This window comes from Pongo abelii, chromosome X, assembly GCF_028885655.2.
Source record: "Pongo abelii isolate AG06213 chromosome X, NHGRI_mPonAbe1-v2.0_pri, whole genome shotgun sequence".
NCBI classification, from domain to species: domain Eukaryota; kingdom Metazoa; phylum Chordata; class Mammalia; order Primates; family Hominidae; genus Pongo; species Pongo abelii.
The window spans coordinates 92,317,875-92,323,874 of NC_072008.2; positions in this window are offsets into that span (position 1 = coordinate 92,317,875).

The following is a 6,000-nucleotide window of genomic DNA, read 5'->3' on the forward strand; positions in this document are numbered from 1 at the left end:
AAAATTAGCCGGTAGTCCCAGCTACTTGGGAGGCTGAGGCAAGAGTAGCACTTGAACCCGGGAGGTGGAGGTTGCAGTGAGCCGAGATTGCGCCACTACACTCCAGCCTGGGCGACAGAGCAAGACTCTGTCTCAATTAAAAAAAGAAAAAAGGGAAAGTATTGAGGTGAGGAGAGTCTCCATAAAATGTTTCTAGTGATTTCTACTTTACATTTTGAGGGTGTTGGGTTTTTTTAAAAAGGATTTCTGAATTAGGCTATGATATATATATTAGAGCCAGTTGCCATACGGAAGGCTTTGTGTGTGTTTTGTTATTGTTTTGAGACTAGCTCTCAGACTTCCATAGTAAAAAAAATAGATAGGATAAAGCATTGTTCTAAATTCCAGGTTTTCAGTGTTCCTATTATACTCAAATAGTAAAAGAAAATGCTGCTAGGATTACGTCTGATGTTCTGTCACTAAGCAGCCAGTTTTTCAACACAGCCAGAATATCAGCCCAGGGCCATCTGTATTGATATCCTTCTGTGAACTCTTAGCATGAAACCTCTGGGCACAAGTCTGTCAATCAGTTCTCACAGTTATTGCTGATTGTTAGAATTAACAGTACTATTTCCTCTTATGAATAAACTCCCAGTGCACTTACACTGGCGTAATTTAGGGAATAAAAGTAAAGTTTAATGGAAAATGTTTCATGGAGAACTTTGAGAACCAAGTGTCTCTATTTTCTTTAACATCTCTGGGGGATGTAAAATAGGGTTTGAGGGGAAGTACTGTAATTGTAGTACTTCCCCTCAAAACCTGCTTTACATTTTTGTAAACTACACTGATATTAGCTTGGTAAGTATGTCCTTGATTTCTAATTTGCCCTTCTAAAAATAACTTAAAATGTCAAACTACTGGCAAATGAAGTTTAGGGAATTGATAAGTTTTACAGAAGAAAACTGTTGCTAAATTCTTATTAGCTTGCTACTGATATATATTGACAGGCCGGGGTGTGAAGAACAAATATTTCAGCTTTACCTAACAAAATAGCTTGTAACTAATATTTTCTTTTGCTGAGTTTTCTCATACTCTCAATAAGAGCAAATTAGGATTATCTGTGGGCAATGACTGATTCCTAAATATGACATTCAAATTAATTAATATGAATCCAACCATTGTCTCTGTGTAACTCCCATGAAACACGCTGACAGAAAATATCTCTACACCATGAATATTTTTATTTCAGCAATGCTAAAACGCTCCAGAATAGTAATGTTTCTTAGTGGGATTTTCTTTCAAGGTGAATATCTCCCTATACAAGGGAGCCCCCAGTGATGTATAGAAAAGAGTACAGAAAAGAGTAAAGCATACATGTGTGATTGCAATCTAGGGAGATCACTTGCAGAAGTTGTAAGTCACCATAGCAACTTTCATGCCATAAAAGCATAACTCTAATGGATGGCCATCTCCACAGCATCACTTATTATGTAATTAAATATTTAAAATATTTATTTGTAACACGGCGTGTCTCACAGTGCCTGACGACAAATTGCAGCAATGGAGTGCTACCGAAGACACTTCGATTTTTTTTTTATAAAATAAAAATTTCTTATCAGACAACAATCTTCAGTGAAAAATCTGGGGACAAAGCACATTACTGTTATCCAGTACTAAGTTATTCTACCTTGAAAATTAAAATAGTTCTAGTTACTGTGTACAGAGTAAAACACAAAAGTATACTGAATAGGCCGGCCACGGTGGCTCACGCCTGTAATTCCAGCACTTTGGGAGGCCAAAGCAGGCGGATCACGAGGTCAGGAGATCAGACCATGCTGGCTAACACGGTGAAATCCCGTCTCTACTAAAAATACAAAAAATTAGCTGGGCGTGGTGGCGGGCGCCTGTAGTCCCAACTACTCAGGAGGCTGAGGCAGGAGAATGGCGTGAACCTGGGAGGCGGAGCTTGCAGTGAGCCGAGATGGTGCCACTGCACTCCAGCCTGGGCAACACAGGCAGACTCCATCAAAAAAAAAAAAATATATATATATATGTGTATGCATATATATGTATGCATATATATGTGTATTATATATACGTATGCATATATATGTATATATATGCATGCATATATGTATATATGTATGCATACATATGTATATGTGTGTATATATGTATGTGTGTGTATATATATGTAGGTATGTGTGTGTGTGTATATATATATATATATACACACACTGAATATTAGTTTCTCTAACTAAATGGCAGTCATCAGCATCACTATCATCATCAGAACAGGCTTATTTGAACTATCAATTATCCAAAGGAATTACTAAAGGAAAATTTGGTTGATAATTGGTACAGAAGATGTATGGCATATAATGAGTACACTCTCGAATAACATGGTGTATTTTGGCTGCTGTGCAGTATAACTATAGACATAAAAATGTTGCTATGATATTATATTATCAGCCTTCAAATGCATATAATGACATAATATATGGGCAAATCCAGGAATGTTTTGTAACACAGTCACTGTATGATGTTTTGGGATATAGCCATGATGATAGTGAAAAATTATGGCTAAAGCATCAATTATTTGATAAACCCATACGTTGTTAACATGCACATACACATATCCCTACAAAGACAATAACAGATGTTTCTGAAGGAGAGAAAAAAGAGTAGATTGGTTTAAATATATATAAATGTACATACATACCTCTATATGCATAATTTTATGTTTGTGGTTGTAGAATATTACAAAAATAATAGTGAAACATTTTATTTAAGAATGACAATTATTTTCTTCATTAGAAGATATTTTAAATGTGCCTACATGGAATTTGCAAACTTAATGACTGCTAAATTTTTCAAATTAGCAAATCTTTCAAATATTAGATTTTTCAAATCTAATAGTAATAATAATATCAGATACTTCAAATTGTAGTAGTGATAATATTAGACTTAACCATAAAAGTCATTAAACTAAAATGGATTAATATCTATATCATGTTATGAAGAGGAAGGCTTTGGAGGCATAACTTTTGAGGAAGAAGCCATAAAGGTAGACTGATGGATTTGGCTCTTAGCAGTCAACCACACATGTACGTAAAACACACTATAAAACAAAAACTAAAAGACAACAACAGATAAAACATTTACAATATAGACTGTTGAAGAGTTAATAATTTTAATATATAAAGAGTTATTGCCAATCAATAAGAAACTGTCAAATGAAAATGGGCAGTTTAATCAATTTATTTTTAAAAAGATATAAATTTGAAACTTATTTACCTCACTTATATTAAAATTCAAATTGAAATGAGAGAGCTTCCTTTTATGTATAATATTGACAAGAATAAAAAAAAAATCATTATGACCAGAGTTAATGAAGTTGTGTGGAAAAAGTCACACACTGCAGTTGATAGGGTTTATTGTTAAATTTGGGGGAGGATAATTTGTCAATACGCCTCAAAAGCCATATAAACATGCATATCCTTTAGCTTTGTACTTATTCTTTTATATACTTGCTGTAACTGTACAAAAATGAAAAAAGTTATTCACAGTAACTTTTTCTTGTATCAAGAGAAAATGGAATAAACCTTAAATCTTAAATAGATATAAATTTAAAAAATTATGGCATCTTCATTAGGAGACTGAACTGTAGCCATTTTATATATTAATGGGCTTAAGAAGAGGTATACAATATATAAATTAGTGAAAAATCAAACTACAAAATTTTATATGCCATAATCACACACACATTGTAAGGTTGGAAATGGTATTATAAATAGAGGTGATTTTCTTATTTGAATTTTCTAACTTTGCTATAATGAATTCTAAATGTTATTGTAAGTATTTAAAGTTTTTTGAAGATAAAAATGTGTATTAATAAAGCATTGGGCTAAGAAAATCCACAACTAGGGTCAGCATATTATATTATTCAGCATGGATCCTGATTAATTCAGATAACTTTGTCTGTGAAATTCAGATGCCAATTTATAAAATGCATGGACATTCTCAATTGCAGTGTTATTTCAATAAAATGTATTGTTTTTTCTTATTAGAAAAACAATATAATCTCTTTGTAGATAATGTTTAAAAGGAAGTAATAAAATGAATTTTGCCAATAATTTTACCATCAATATATGATCACCAATAACCTTTGATTTATGCCCTTTTCACCCTGTTTCTAGTTGTTCTTGAGATAAGATACAAATATGGATCTAAAAAGGTTTTACAAAATTAGAATAATATTATACATATTTTAAAGATAGCATAGAGTTGGGACTTGATTTTTTATCCACTCTGACAATCTGTGCCTTTCCATTGGTGTATTTAGACCATTCCTATATAAAGTGATTATAAATATAGTTGGTTTAATATTACCATATTTGTAAATATATTCAATTTGTTGCCTTTTTTCTTTGTTTCTCATTTTGTCTTTTACTCTTCTGCTTTCTCTGGTTTTAATTGAGCATTTTATATTATTCTAATGTTTCCTTACTTAGCATTTCAACTCAACTTATTTTTAAAGTTTTAAGTGGGTGCCCTGGAGTTTGCAGTATACATTTACAACTAATCAAAGTCAAATAACACTGTACATTTCATGGGTAGTGAAAGTGTAACAGGACACTCCCAATTCCTTTCTCCCATCCCTTATAATAATGTTATCATTTCCTTCACTTATTCATAAAAAATATTCACTGAATTCGTTGTTGCTGTTATTATTTTTAATAAACTATATGTTAAATCCATTCAAATTTTAAAATAAAATATCTTATTTTACTTTTATTTATTTCTTCTCTAACAATCTTATTTTCTTACATAGATCAGAGTTTATTGTCTATATAATTTTCTTTCTCTCCAAACAACTTTCAACATTTCTAGCAAGGTATGCCTATTAATGACTAATTTTCTCAATTTTTTGTTTGTCTGAGAAAGCCTTTATCCCTCCTTCACTTTTGAAGAATAATTTCACTGGACACAGTGTTTTAGGTTGATGGTTCTTTCCTTTCAACACTTTTAATACTTTAACCCATTCTCTTTTGGCTTGCCTGATTTCTGTAGAGTCTTTCAATGTAATTCTTATGCTTATTTGTCTATAAGTAAGGTGTTTTCTCCCTATGTTGTCATTCAAAATTTTTTCTTTGTCTTTGATTTTCTGCAGTTTAATATTATGTAACTAGGTGTAGATTTTTTTGGTATTTATCCTGCTTGGTGTTCTCTTAGCTTCCTGGATCTGTAGTTTGATGTCTGTCATTAATTTTGGAAAATTCTGTCATTATTGCTTCAAATATTTCTTCTGTTCATTTCTTTCCTTTTTTTCTAATGGTATTGCCATTTTGCATATGTTACACCTTTCGTAATTGGCTCACTGTTCTTAGATATTCTGCTCCACCTTTTATTTTTTACTATTTTTCTCTTTGCATTTTAGTTTTGAAAATTTCTATATTCAGATCTTTACATTCATCAATTATTTCCTTGCCCATGTTTAAGCTACTGATGAACCCATTGAAGACATTCTTCATTTTTTTATAGTGTTGTTGATTTCTAGAATTTATTTTTGGTTCTTTCTTATGGTTTCCATCTCTCTGTTCACATTACTCATGTGTTTTTCATGTTGTCCACATTTCCCATTAATTTCCCATTAATTATGATTAACATTAATCAAAATTATGTTTAATTCAGTTCATAATTCCAAATTTTCTGTCATAGCTTAGTTTAATTCTGATACCTATGTTGCCTCTTTATTCTGTATTTTTGCCTTCTAACATGCCTTGCAGTTTTTTGTTGAAATCCAGGTATAATATATTGAGTAACATGAACAATATTGTGAAATGTTATGTTTATCTGACTGAGACCTAGTCTGTGTTTATTATTTGCTGTAGCTGTAGTGTCAAATACTCAATTTTTCTCTCATGTCCTTGTTTTTGTCTTCCTGTTGAGTTTCTTTAGAGACTGTTTTTTTAAACAGGGTCTGAATGTTGCAATCCTTAAATTGTAATCTAATTATTG